This window comes from Pan paniscus, chromosome 10, assembly GCF_029289425.2.
Source record: "Pan paniscus chromosome 10, NHGRI_mPanPan1-v2.0_pri, whole genome shotgun sequence".
In the NCBI taxonomy this organism is placed as follows: Eukaryota; Metazoa; Chordata; class Mammalia; order Primates; family Hominidae; genus Pan; species Pan paniscus.
In genome coordinates, this window is record NC_073259.2 from 52,080,468 (window position 1) to 52,095,764 (window position 15,297).

General features: G+C 41.6%; 1 pseudogene; it reads left to right on the forward strand.

Annotated features, from left to right (window-relative positions):
- The first annotated feature begins 1,587 nt into the window (after positions 1-1,587).
- Positions 1,588-7,406, forward strand: LOC100985618 (ATP synthase subunit C lysine N-methyltransferase-like; annotated as a pseudogene).
- Positions 7,407-15,297: the final 7,891 nt, after the last annotated feature.

Sequence of the window (15,297 nt, forward strand, 5' to 3'; positions counted from 1 at the left end):
CCTAGATTATAGCAGTAGCCACCTAGTTTGTCTCCATGCCTCCATTCTTGCTCCTCTAAGCTGTTTTCCAAAATGTAACCAGAATGGTCTTCCTAATGCATTAATCTAGTAAACATGCCTGTCGTGCTTAAGACTCTGCCATGGCATTGCTGGTGATAAGCAAACTGAGCAGGTGTCTTATCTCTTTCTGCTTTTGACTTCAGGGTAATGGAAGTGGCTGTTGGTGAGAGAAGTTTGTACTATGAGAAAATAGGGTGGATCCTCTGACAAAAGTAGGCTCCAGAGCCAATGAATCAGGTGACTGTTCTGAGGCTGAAGGTACTCCTTATAGAACTGGGGTGCGTTCCGAAAACAGGAAGTCTGGGCCTTTGTGAACGACATTTGAAACATCAGGAGACATAGGAGAGCCTTAGGATTTTGATAAAGACTGCTGATCCCCAGAGTTGAGATTTTCTTCCAGTAGGGAAAAAGTACATAAGATGCAAAATGCCAATGTTCAGTCTGTTGATAAGAGAGAAAAACCTATCAACAGATAGCAGCAGCAGATAAAATGGGAGGAGGAGACCTTCATTCTATCACCCATTCCCTCTCATTTCATGATCATTTTAGAGTCTGGCTCGTTAATCTTACCAAAACTACTACTTTGATATTCTAGGTGATTTCAATAAATACATAAATGATCTTTTAAACACCTTAAACTCCTCCCGACCCTACTTCTAGCACTCATAGTCACAGTCTAACCTTGTCATTACAACGGCTGCAACCTCTATCATTTTGGCCTTGTACATCTCACTCTCTGATCACCACCTCATCCACCTTCCTTTCCACTTCACTTCCTCTAGTATCCTGACTTTAACAGTTTTCCTATTCCATGGGGATTCCAGTCTACTCATCTACCACTTTTCACTGCCCCTTGTCCTCTTGATGTCCTCTCTTCACTTTCTTGCCAAATTACCTGCCATTTGATCATTATAATTATTTCCTTGTGCCTGGGCATGGTGGCTCACGCCTGTAATCCCAGCATTTTGAGAGGCCGAAGTGGGCAGAACACCTTAGCTCAGGAGTTTGAGACCAGCCTGGGAAACATGGTGAAACCTCATCTTTACAAAAAAATACAAAACAATTAGCTGGGCATGGTGGCATAGACCTGTAGCCTCAGCTACTCAGGGGGCTGAGGTGGGAGAATCGCTTGAGCCCGGGAGGTTGAGGTTGCAGTGAGCCAAGATCTGAGATTGCACCACTGCACTCCAGCCTCCTGGGTGATACAATGAGACCCTGTCTCCAAAAATAAAATTATTTACATGCATATGCCCTCAACCTTGCCCTCTCTCACTTTGTCATACTACTTTGGCAAAACCACAACCTTAGTTAAATCCAACTCTAGATCTATCCTTTACCTGCACCAGTGCAGCTGAAAATGGCTGAAGGAAGAAACAAAACTGCTTACTGGTCCTACTTTAAATTCATGGCCATGAACTTTATAAACATTAAAAAAAAAAAAAACCCACACACAATATATAATTTTAAAAAAAGAAGACTTTTATTTTCTATAAAGGATTACAGTTGCCATCCTACAGGCTGGGAAGCATGCCTCAGGCCAAGATCAGAGACAAGGTCTTCAAAGAAGGTGGAGTTGGGGTAAGAGCTTTATGCAAAACAGTTGGCTAAACATATGTATTCAAATTACTGGAGGAGCTATGAATGTTCATGAAGGTGGTCCTGAGATTTTTATTGAACAAACATACATGTAATATGTGGCCCATGTTCACTTTGGGATGGGGACTTAAGGTCTTTTCAGGACATGAAGGCATGCAAGTGCACAACCTCTCTAAACCATCCAGAACCAGCCCATGGTCCAGTTGGTGGTCTTTTTACATGGAGAAAGTTTCTGAAATTGTCTCCTGTTTGATAAAAGTGGTGCTTATGGCTGGTGGAACAGGGGTTCAGTCAGCGTCTGGCAATGGATCAGCTGCAATTGTTTTAATATTGCTTATCAAGGCCAGTGCTTGTTTAGCTGCTAGAGAAAAAAACCTTGTGGCCATTAGAACATAGTTTATTCTTGGAAATGTGGGGTGCATGACTTAACCCTTGCCTGACATGGCCTTAGGTCCTGTTTATGATTTGGTATCTTATTGCTACGAAGAGTCTGTTCTGTCAGTCTTATGATCTCTATTTTACTAATGCTGGTGAATTGTGTCTAAACTGCAAAAGGGAGAGGGTATAACGAGGTATGTCCAACCTCCTGTCCCATCTTAGCTGGGAACTGCTTTAAGGCTTTTCTGGGGTCCCCTTGGCCAAGGTAGGTGTCCATTCAGTTGGTACAGGGCTTAGGATTTGTAGTTTGCAACCTCAAGTGGCTCTTAATGTTGCCAGCAGTTATGCTGTATATCTCCCTGTATTAATCTGTTTTCACACTGCTATAAAGAACTTCCCTGAGACTGGGTACTTTATAAAGGAAAGAGGTTTAATTGACTCACAGTTCTGCATGGCTGGGGAGGCCTCAGGAAACTTAAAATCATGGTGGAAGGGGAAGCAGGTACTTTCTGCACAAGGTGGCAGGAGAGAGAGCACGAAGGAAGAACAGTCAAACACTTATAAAACCATCAGATATCATGAGAACTCACTCACTATGACAAGAACAGGATGGGGGAAACTGCCCCATGATCCAACTACCTTCCTCCCTTGATACATGAGGATTATAGGTCCCTCCCTTGGCACGTGGGGATTACAATTCGAGATGAGATTTGGGTGGGGACACAGAGTCAAACCATACCACTCCCTGATCTATTCAGTCTCCCATTTTCCTATGATAGTTTACACCTTCCCCTTTCTCTTCAAACCAAGCAGCACCTCTTCCTCGATCCTCATATCCAGCTGACACCATTGTTTCTTCTTTCAACAATTAGAATTTTCACATGTTCCTAGCATTAGATCTACTAAAACCAATGTTCTTGAGTCTGCACCCGTAGATTCTATCTTCCCCATGTTACTACACTACAGCTCCCATCTAAAGCCGTTTTCTTCATTTTGCTCTAGACTCAAGCCATCTGTTTATTCAAGAACATTGTCCATCAATTCTTCCCTCTTTCTCTTATCTTGCAATTTTTTCCACTCTGCTGAATTTTTCCCAGCAAAAATTCTTTGAAAGAGTTATCCGTATTCTTTGTCCCCAGTTCCTCTCTTGTCAAGGTCGCCAATGACGTGTGTGCTGTTGATTCCAATATCCAATTGCTAATTCTCATCTTATTTGACCTATGAGCAGAGTTTGACATAATTTGATGAGGCACTTTTTTCATTGAAATACTTTCTTGATTTGACCCCCCATTTCATTACACTCTTTGTTTTCCTCTTTCCTCATTCAGTACTTCTTTTCATCTCTATTCTGATATTCCATTTTCTTCCACCCTCTTAATGCTGAAATATACCACAGCCTCTCTGTGATCTCATCCAGTCTATGCCTTTAAGAACATGGAACACCTGTCATATTTTTAATATCTTCAGTCAAGAGTGTCTTCTGAATTCCACACTCTTCTCTCTTCCTTGCTCCTGCTTGACATCTCTGCTAGGATAGCTAACATCCATCCCAAATTTAACATGTCCAAAACAGAATCCTCAATTTTTCTCTTAAACTTACTCTATCTGGAATTTTCTTTATTTAGATGACTGTAAATTAATTCTTCCAGCTGCTATGGCTAAATTTTTTTTTTTTTTTTTTTTTTTTTGAGAATGAGTCTCTGTCACCCAGGCTGGAGTGCAGTGGTGTGATCTGGGCTCACTGCAACCTCCACCTCCTGGGTTCAAGTGCTTCTGCCTCAGCCTCCGGAGTAGGTGAGACTATAGGAATGCGACACCATGCCCGGCTAATTTTTTTGTAGTTTTTGTAGAGACGGGGTTTCACCATGTTGGTCAGGCTGGTCTCAAACTCCTGACCTCAAATGATCTGCCCACCTTGGCCTCCCAAAGTGCTGGGATTACAAGCATGAACCACGCACCCGGCCAGGTATGGCTAAAATATTTGCAAGCATTCTCTACTTTTCCCTTGATCATACACATTCCACATTCAAGCCATTAAAAATCCTATATCAACCTTCAAATTGTTAATAAATCCAGAATCCAATCACTCATCACTACCTCTATTTCTACTATGCTTGTCTAAGCAAGTGTGATCTCTTGCTTAAATTACTGCAACAGACTATTAACATATCAGCTAGAATAATCCTTTTAAAAGATAAGTCATATGTCATACCTCTGTTCAATTCTCAGTGATCCACCATTCACTCATAGTAAAATCCAAAGTCCTTAAATGGCTACAAGACTCACAGAATCTGCTGGGAATCCATCCCCTCCCCATTCTCTCTCATATTCCTTTTAATATTCTTCCCCTGCGCATTCTATTTCAGTCACATTGAAATGCCTGACACAATCCTGACTAGGGAATGTTGCCCTGTTGTTTTCTCTCTGCAACTCTATTCTCCCAAATATCCCCTGGCCAATTCTCTCACCTTCTTCAAGTCTTTAGTGAGATGTCACTTCCTAATGATGCCTACTAGGTGAAGGTGTAGCCACGAAATTTTTGACATTTCTCCTATCAAGGTAAAAATCCATATCCCATCACCTTGAATAATGGGTGGTGTATGACTGCTTGGACCAATAGAGTTTGGCGGACTTAGCTTTGAGACTAGCAATTTCCACCTGGGACCCTTAGAATCCTGAGTTTCCTTGTAAGAAGTCTGATACTGTGCTTAGAAACCACCTGGAGACATCCTGACACTCCATGGAGGAAGAAGAGGGTCCCAGCTGAGCCTAGGCTTCTAGTCCTCCCTGTCAAGTCCAGGCATGTGAGTGAAGTCATCTTGAACCCTCTTGGACCAGTGAAGTCATGTTGGATCTTGCAGCCCAGCTTAGCCACCAGTTGACACCAGGTAGAACAGAAGAATTGCACAGTTAGGCCCTAGCCAAATTCCTGACCCACAAAATCATGTGATATAATAAAACGGTTGTTGCTTTGAGCCATTAAAGTCTTGGGGTAGTTCATTACACAACAATAACCAAAACATTTATCCTGACTACTAATGTAAAGTTGCAATTTGTGACTATATGTCTCACTTCTCACCTTGCTCTGTTTTTTCCTTCATAGTACTTATCAGCTTCTAACATATAATATATTTATTTACCATGTTTATTATCTTTCTCTTAGTCAACATCTTTTCCCCCGATTCACCGTAGTATAAACAGGGATTTTTTTTCCTGTTTTATTCACTGATACATACCTGGCACATAGAAATGTTCAATGTGATGAATGAGAACTAATAAATACTTTATGAGAACATATTAAAGATCTCAACAGAGCTGTCCAAGAATGAGCAAGATATTTTTTAAATGGTATGGTAACTATGTGGTAATACTACAGGAAAAAAAAAAAAATCCAGCAATTAGCTTCATGTTCTCTGCAAAAGACATACCTGGTGACTTTCTTAACAAAATGATGATGTGATTGGTGGAAAAAATGCCAATGTTATTAAAGGATTTAATGTTTTTTATAGGAAATAATGTGGAAACTTATGGACTCAATTGCACAAAGGCAGGATATGACATAACATGCTATCTAATGGTGGTGTGGACTTGCCAGTCTCCAAAGATTTCCATAGGGAAATAGAATTGTGTTTATTATCAACAGCACTGAGTGAAGATTCTGCTACACAAGGGAATCTCACCTTACCATTCTCACAGGATTTTCATCTCCTTCTTTTTTCAACCCCTGCCTATTGCCTCACAACCTGGCTATTCTAGAGACCTGAGCTATATAACTGCCCATAAATCAGAGGCAAAATAATCCCAACATTTTCTGAATGCTTACCATGAGAGTGAGTGAGGCTGACGGCAATTTCCCAGGTCTAGCATCCCTCAAAAAAATCAGCCTGGCCGGGCGCAGTGGCTCACACCTGTAATCCCAGCACTTTGGGAGGCCGAGGTGGGTGGATCACGAGGTCAGGAGATCAAAACCATCCTGGGTAACACAGTGAAACCCGTCTCCACTAAAAATACAAAAAAAATTATCTGGGCGTGGTGGCGGGTGCCTGTAGTCCCAGCTACCTGGGAGGCTGAGGCAGGAGAATGGCATGAACCCCAGAGGCAGAGCTGGCAGTGAGCCGAGATGGCGCCACTGCACTCCAGCCTGGGCGACAGAGCAAGACTCCATCTCAAAAAAAAAAAAAAAAAAATCAGCCTTCAGAATCCTCTGAGATCAATTCTGCAATACTCAAGCAAGTGACAACTGAAGTTTGAAAATAAATAAGTGGGGAAGGACACAGCAGAAAAATAAAAATGTAAGAAACCAAATATAGTATTATCAGAAAAAATCAAAACTCAAAGTTTAAAATGGGGCAAAGGACTATTTTATAATGGTTTTGTGTACACACAGCAAAATCTTCCCCAAAATATAAGAAATTGGTAAAGCCACCATCATAGTGTCACTCTTTAATAAACTTCTTTCATAATTTGCATATCAAGAAGACAAAAGTATACAGAAGATTTAAATGATGCAATCCACAAATATCATATATACATATTATATCCATGTTTATAAAACTTAATAATTTGCAAAGAAAACCTTCAAAAACTTGTGCATTAGGTAGGATTAGCCAGGATAAGGTTGGCTACAGTGACAGAAACCCAAAGTAATGGTGGCTTAAAGAAGATAGAAACTCCCAAAAGAGTGGGGGGAGGTACATCCCTAGAAACACTTAAAGAAGAAAGTCAGTCAAGACGTATTCTACCTTCGACTTTTGAAGCCAACCGTTTGAAGAAAAGCAACTGGGGGTTTTTATTTATTGAGATTGTGGGTGGGACTCTGGTGGCTGTATGCTGTAGCTATGCCATTTATAGCACCAATCCTCTCAAAAGTCTGTTTGCCTTTTGTACCTGCAACTACAAAGCAGATAAAAAATGTGAAAATGTTTCTATGCAGAGGAGGATCCCTGGTAGACATTGGTAATGGCGATGGACACATTAATAACACAGTAATAACAGCTGCAAAGGAAAGATTCACAGCAGTTGGTTGTGAATTAAATCCGTGGCTAGTTTGGTATTCCAAGTATCATGGTTGGCAAGAAAGTGTGCATGGCTCTGCCAAATTTTATATTTCAGATTTGTGGGCAGTTACTTTTTCATAGTACTCAAACACTGTTATTTTTGGTGTGCCTCTCAGATGATGCTGCAGTTGGAGAAGAAACTTGAACTTGAGGATGATGCCACAGTCATTGCTTGCCGGTTCCCTTTCCCCCACTGGACCCCAGACCATGTAACCAGGGAGGGGATAGACACAGTGTGGGCATATGACGTGTGCACTTTTAGAGCAGGTGAAGCCCTGAACATCGATGCATTTCCAGCCAGTCATTCAAATATAAACTTTAGTAAGAGTGCTCTTCTGAAATGTTCATGGTCTTCCCTGATTTTATGGAAACTTAACAGCTGTGCACCACAGCCTACTTTTCTTTGGTGTGTGACATGGTTTGGCTCTGTGTCCCCACCCAAATCTCACCTTGAATTGTAGCCCCCGTAATCCCCATGTATCAAGGAGGTAATTGGATCATGGGGGCGGTTTCCCCCATGCTGTTCTCATGATAATGAGTGAATCTCACGAGATCTGATGGTTTTATATGTGTCTGGCATTACTCCTGCTTGCACTCACTCTCCGTTGCCACCCTGTGAAAAAGGTGCCTACTTCTCCTTTGCCTTCCGCCATGATTGTAAGCTTCCTGAGGCCTGCCCAGCAATGCAGAACTGTGAGTCAATTAAACCTCTTTCCTTTTTAAATTACCCAGTCTCGGGTATTTCTTCATAGTTGTGTGAGAACAGATTAATACAGTGGGAATATATTAGACATTGTATTAGTGTGAAAAATTACTAGTGTGATTAGAATGAAATGAAAAATTACTATTCCTTTCCTTAACTGTGGGAGAAAACCAACAGAAGTTAAGAAAACAAGGTAGATTTAAAATCTGCTTTCAATGGTATATTCTAAGAAATGTACTTACTGCCTTTTTATGCACTTGGATGCATGAAAATATGAATAAGTGGTGGTCATATGGTCATGTTTATGGGTAGGAAAGATGTCAACAGCTCTTCATATTATAAGCAATACGGCTTAATGGCACAAATGAGGAGAAATGATTTTTCCCCTGTAAAATTTTCTTTTTTTTATTATTATTTTTAAAATTTTACTATCATTATACTTTAAGTCTTAGGGTACATGTGCACAACGTTCAGGTTTGTTACATATGTATACATGTGCCATTTTGGTGTGCTGCACCCATTAACTCGTCATTTAGCATTAGGTATATCTCCTAATGCTATCCCTCCCCCTGCCCCCCACCCCACAACAGTCCCCGATGTGTGATGTTCCCCTTCCTGTGTCCATGTGTTCTCATTGTTCAGTTCCCACCTATGAGTGAGAACACGCGGTGTTTGGTTTTTTGTCCTTGCGATAGTTTGCTGAGAATGATGGTTTCCAGTTTCATCCATGTCCCTACAAAGGACATGAACTCACCATTTTTTGTGGCTGCATAGTATTCCATGATGTATATATGCCACATTTTCTTAATCCAGTCTATCATTGTTGGACATTTAGGTTGGTTCCAAGTCTTTGCTATCGTGAATAGTGCCGCAATAAACATACGTGTGCATGTGTCTTTATAGCAGCATGATTTATAGTCCTTTGGGTATATACCCAGTAATGGGATGGCTGGGTCAAATGGTATTTCTAGTTCTAGATCCCTGAGGAATCGCCACACTGACTTCCACAATGGTTGAACTAGTTTACATTCCCACCAACAGTGTCAAAATGTTCCTATTCCCCACATCCTTTCCAGCACCTGTTGTTTCCTGACTTTTTAATGATCTCCATTCTAACTGGTGTGAGATGGTATCTCATTGTGATTTGGATTTGCATTTCTCTGATGGCCAGTGATGATGAGCATTTTTTCATGTGTTTTTTTGTCTGCATAAATGTCTTCTTTTGAGAAGTGTCTGTTCATATCCTTCGCCCACTTGCTGATGGGGTTGTTTGTTTGTTTCTTGTAAATTTGTTTGAGTTCATTGTAGATTCTGTATATTAGCCCTTTGTCAGATGAGTAGGTTGCAAAAATTTTCTCCCATTCTGTAGGTTGCCTGTTCACTCTGATGGTAGTTTCTTTTGCTGTGCAGAAGCTCTTTAGTTTAATTAGATCCCATTTGTCAATTTTGGCTTTTGTTGCCATTGCTTTTGGTGTTTTAGACATGAAGTCCTTGTCCATGCCTATGTCCTGAATGGTATTGCCTAGGTTTTCTTCTAGGGTTTTTATGGTTTTAGGTCTAACATGTAAGTCTTTAATCCATCTTGAATTAATTTTTGTATAAGGTGTGAGGAAGGGATCCAGTTTCAGCTTTCTACATATGGCAAGCCAGTTTTCCCAGCACCATTTATTAAATAGGGAATCCTTTCCCCATTGCTTGTTTTTGTCAGGTTTCTCAAAGATCAGATAGTGGTAGATATGCGGCATTATTTCTGAGGGCTCTGTTCTGTTCCATTGATCTATATCTCTGTTTTGGTACCAGTACCATGCTGTTTCGGTTACTGTAGCCTTGTAGTATAGTTTGAAGTCAGGTAGCGTGATGCCTCCAGCTTTGTTCTTTCGGCTTAGGATTGACTTGGCGATGCGGGCTCTTTTTTGGTTCCATATGAACTTTAAAGTAGTTTTTCCAATTCTGTGAAGAACATCATTGGTAGCTTGATGGGGATGGCATTGAATCTATAAATTACCTTGGGCAGTATGGCCATTTTCATGATATTGATTCTTCCTACCCATGAGCATGGAATGTTCTTCCATTTGTTTGTATCCTCTTTTATTTCATTGAGCAGTGGTTTGTAGTTCTCCTTGAAGAGGTCCTTCGTGTCCCTTGTAAGTTGGATTCCTAGGTATTTTCTTCTCTTTGAAGGAATTGTGAATGGGAGTTCACTCGTGATTTGGCTCTCTGTTTGTCTGTTATTGGTGTGTAAGAATGCTTGTGATTTTTGTGCACTGATTTTGTATCCTGAGAATTTGCTGAAGTTGCTTATCACCTTGAGGAGATTTTGGGCTGAGACGATGGGGTTTTCTAGATATACAATCATGTCATCTGCAAACAGGGACAATTTGACTTCCTCTTTTCCTAATTGAATGCCCTTCATTTCCTTCTCCTGCCTGATTGCCCTGGCGAGAACATCCAACACTATGTTCAATAGGAGTGGTGAGAGGGGGCATCCCTGTCTTGTGCCAGTTTTCAAAGGGAATGCTTCCAGTTTTTGCCCATTCAGTATGATATTGGCTGTGGGTTTGTCATAGATAGCTCTTACTATTTTGAGATATGACCCATCAATACCTAATTTATTGAGAGTTTTTAGCATGAAGCATTGTTGAATTTTGTCAAAAGCCTTTTCTGCATCTATTGAGATAATCATGTGGTTTTTGCCTTTGGTTCTGTTTATATGCTGGATTGCATTTATTGATTTGCGTATATTGAACCAGCCTTGCATCCCAGGGATGAAGCCGACTTGATCATGGTGGATAAGCTTTTTGATGTGCTGCTGGATTCGGTTTGCCAATATTTTATTGAGGATTTTTGCATCGATGTTCATTGAAGATATTGGTCTAAAATTCTCTTTTTTGGTTGTGTCTCTGCCAGGCTTTGGTATCAGGATGATGCTAGCCTCATAAAATGAGTTAGGGAGGATTCCCTCTTTTTCTATTGATTGGAATAGTTTCAGAAGGAATGGTACCAGCTCCTCTTTGTACCTCTGGTAGAATTCGGCTGTGCATCCATCTGGTCCTGGACTTTTTTTGGTTGGTAAGCTATTGATTATTGCCTCAATTTCAGAGCCTATTATTGGTGTATTCAGAGATTCAGCTTCTTCCTGGTTTAGTCTTGGGAGGATGTATGTGTCGAGGAATTTATCCATTCCTTCTAGATTTCCTAGTTTATTTGCGTAGAGGTGTTTATAGTTTTCTCTGATGGTAGTTTGTATTTCCGTGGGATCGGTGGTGATATCCCCTTTATCATTTTTTATTGCGTCTATTTGATTCTTCTCCCTTTTCTTCTTTATTAGTCTTGCTAGCGGTCTATCAATTTTGTTGATCTTTTCAAAAAACCAGCTCCTGGATTCATTGATTTTTTGAAGGGTTTTTTATGTCTCTATTTCCTTCAGTTCTGCTCTGATCTTAGTTATTTCTTGCCTTCTGCTAGCTTTTGAATGTGTTTGCTCTTGCTTTTCTAGTTCTTTTATTTGTGATGTTAGGGTGTCAATTTTGGATCTTTCCTGCTTTCTCTTGTGGGCATTTAGTGGTATAAATTTCCCTCTACACACTGCTTTGAATGTGTCCCAGAGATTCTGGTATGTTGTGTCTTTGTTCTCGTTGGTTTCAAAGAACATCTTAATTTCTGCCTTCATTTCGTTATGTACCCAGTAGTCATTCCGGAGCAGGTTGTTCAGTTTCCATGTAGTTGAGCGGTTTTGAGTGAGTTTCTTAATCCTGAGTTCTAGTTTGTTTGCACTGTGGTCTGAGAGACAGTTTGTTATAATTTCTGTTCTTTTACATTTGCTGAGGAGTGCTTTACTTCCAACTATGTGGTCAATTTTGGAGTAGGTGTGGTGTGGTGCTGAAAAGAATGTATATTCTGTTGATTTGGGGTGGAGAGTTCTTTAGATGTCTATTAGGTCCGCTTGGTGCAGAGCTGAGTTCAATTCCTGGGTATCCTTGTTAACTTTCTGTCTCGTTGATCTGTCCAATGTTGACAGTGGGGTGTTAAAGTCTCCCATTATTATTGTGTGGGAGTCTAAGTCTCTTTGTAGGTCACTAAGAACTTGCTTTATGAATCTGGGTGCTCCTGTATTGGGTGCATATATATTTAGGATAGTTAGCTCTTCTTGTTGAATTGATCCCTTTACCATTATGTAATGGCCTTCTTTGTCTCTTTTGATCTTTGTTGGTTTAAAGTCTGTTTTATCAGAGACTAGGATTGCAACCCCTGCCTTTTTTTGTTTTCCATTTGCTTGGTGGATCTTTCTCCATCCCTTTATTTTGAGCCTATGTGTGTCCCTGCACGTGAGATGGGTTTCCTGAATACTGCACACTGATGGGTCTTGACTCTTTATCCAATTTGCCAGTCTGTGTCTTTTAATTGAAGCATTAGGCCATTTACATTTAAGGTTAGTATTGTTATGTGTGAATTTGATCCTGTCATTATGATGTTAGCTAGTGATTTTGCTCATTAGTTGATGTAGTTTCTTCCTAGCCTTGATGGTCTTTACGATTTGGCATGTTTTTGCAGTGGGTGGTACCAGTCGTTCCTTTCCATGTTTAGTGCTTCCTTCAGGAGCTCTTTTAGGGCAGGCCTGGTGGTGACAAAATCTCTCAGCATTTGCTTGTCTGTAAAGTATTTTATTTCTCCTTCAGTTATGAAGCTTAGTTTGGCTGGATATGAAATTCTGGGTTGAAAATTCTTTTCTTTAAGAATGTTGAATATTGGTCCCCACTCTCTTCTGGCTTGTAGAGTTTCTGCTGAGAGATCAGCTGTTAGTCTGATGGGCTTCCCTTTGTGGGTAACCCGACCTCTGGCTGCCCTTAAGATTTTTTCCTTCATTTCAACTTTGGTGAATCTGACAATTCTGTGTCTTGGAGTTGCTCTTCTCGAGGAATATCTTTGTGGCGTTCTCCGTATTTCTTGAATTTGAATGTTGGCCTGCCTTGCTAGATTGGGGAAGTTCTGCTGGATAATATCCTGCAGAGTGTTTTCCAACTTGATTCCATTCTCCCTGTCACTTTCAGGTACACCAATCAGACGTAGATTTGGCCTTTTCACATAATCCCATATTTCTTGGAGGCTTTGTTTGTTTCTTTATTCTTTTTTCTCTAAACTTCTCTTCTCACTTCATTTCATTCATTTCATCTTCCATCACTGATACCCTTTCTTCCAGTTGATTGCGTCAGCTACTGAGGCTTCTGCATTCATCACGTAGCTCTCGTGCCTTGGTTTTCAGCTCCATCAGGTCCTTTAAGGACGTCTCTGCATTGGTTATTCTATTATCCATTCATCTAATTTTTTTTCAAAGCTTTTAACTTCTTTGCCATTGGTTCGAATTTCCTCCTGTAGTTCGGAGTAGTTTGATCGTCTGAAGCCGTCTTCTCTCAACTCGTCAGAGTCGTTCTCCACGAAGCTTTGTTCTGTTGCTGGTGAGGAGCTGCGTTCCTTTGGAGGAGGAGAGGTGCTCTGATTTTTAGAGTTTCCTGTTTTTCTGCTCTGTTTTTTTCCCATCTTTGTGGTTTTATCTACCTTTGGTCTTTGATGATGGTGACGTACAGAGGGGTTTTTGGTGTGGATGTCCTTTCTGTTTGTTAGTTTTCCTTCTACCAGACAGGACCCTCAGCTGCAGGTCTGTTGGAGTTTGCTAGAAGTCCACTCCAGACCCTGTTCGCCTGGGTATCAGCAGCGGTGGCTGCAGAACAGCAGATTTTGGTGAACCGCAAATGCTGCTGCCTGATGGTTCCTGTGGAAGTTTTGTCTCCGCGGAGGACCCGGCCGTGTAAGGTGTCAGTCTGCCCCTACTGGGGGGTGCCTCCCAGTTAGGCTACTCGGGGGTCAGGGACCCACTTGAGGAGGCAGTCTGCCCGTTCTCAGATCTCCAGCTGCATGCTGGGAGAACCACTACTCTCTTCAAAGTGGTCAGAGAGGAACATTTAAGTCTGCAGAGGTTACTGCTGTCTTTTTGTTTGTCTGTGCCCTGCCCCCAGAGGTGGAGCCTACAGAGGCAGGCAGGCCTCCTTGAGCTGTGGTGGGCTCCACCCAGTTCGAGCTTCCTGGCCACTTTGTTTACCTAATCAAACAACTAACTTGGCAATGGCAGGTGCCCCTCCCCCAGCCTCGCTGCTGCCTTGCAGTTTGATCTCGGACTGCTGCACTAGCAGCGAGGCAGACTCTGTGGGCATAGGACCCTCTGAGCCAGGTGAGGGATATAATCTCCTGGTGTGCCGTTTTTTAAGCCCATTGGAAAAGCGCAGTATTAGGGTGGGAGTGACCCAATATTCCAGGTGCCATCTGCCACCCCTTTCTTTGACTAGGGAAGGGAATTCCCTGACCCCTTGCGCTTCCTGGGTGAGGCGATGCCTCGCCCTGCTTTGGCTTGCGTGCAGTGCGCTGCACCCACTATCCTGTGCCTACTGTCTGCCACTCCCCAGTGAGATGAACCCGGTACCTCAGTTGGAAATGCAGAAATCACCCGTCTTCTGCGTCGCTCACACTGGGAGCTGTAGACCAAAGCTGTTCCTATTCGGCCATCTTGGCTCCTCCAAGAAATGATTTTTTTTTGAGAGGGGGTCTCACTCTGTCACCCAGGCTGGAGTGCAGTGGTACGATCTTGGCTCACTGCAACCTCTGCCTCCCTGGCTCAAGCAATCCTCCTATCTCAGCCTCCTGAGTAGCTGGGACCACAGGTGTGTGCCACCATACCCAGCTAACTTTTTGTATTTTTGATAGAGGTGGGGTTTCACCATGTTGCCCAGGCTGGTCTGAAACTCTTGAGCCCAAGTGATCCACCCACCTAGGCCTCCCAAAGTCCTGGGATTACAGGCATGACCCACCATGCCTGGCCCCGAGAAATGATTTTAAAAAGTAGCAAATGTGAATTTGAATGTGAGTCAACAAGCTTCATGTATCTGAAAAGTGAATATTGAATGATAGCTCGAATAATCCATGCTTATCACAAAAGAGAATTGAACTCTCAGTCATATACCTGTAACCTAAATACTGAACTGTCTTGATGGAGATGTAACAAAGTAAGATGGTTACATCTTTAAACTTATATGATCAAGTTGATAATTTTCTTTTAAATGAGAAAAAAGAAGATAGAAGCTTATTCTCTCACATAAATGTAGTCAAAGCTGATTTGGAAGTTCTGTTATTATCAGGGACTCAATCTCCTTCTAGCCTGCTCCTTGGTCATTCCTAACAAATAGCTTCCACCAGTAGTATAAGAATGCCATTCTGGTTCCATCTACCATCTCCTTTTTAGCTATGGAGAAAAAAAATGGAAGGAAAAGGGCCTGCTTTTAGCTTTTAATAAAACTTTTGGGGAGTACCATCAATTACTTCTACTTACATACTTTTGGCCCAGAGCTTAGTCACATGGACACATCTAGCTAGAATGAAAGTTGGAAAATTTTTACATATTCTGGATCTTCATGGGTCCAGATAGAATTTGTCATGTTTACTACAGAAGGCAAAGGA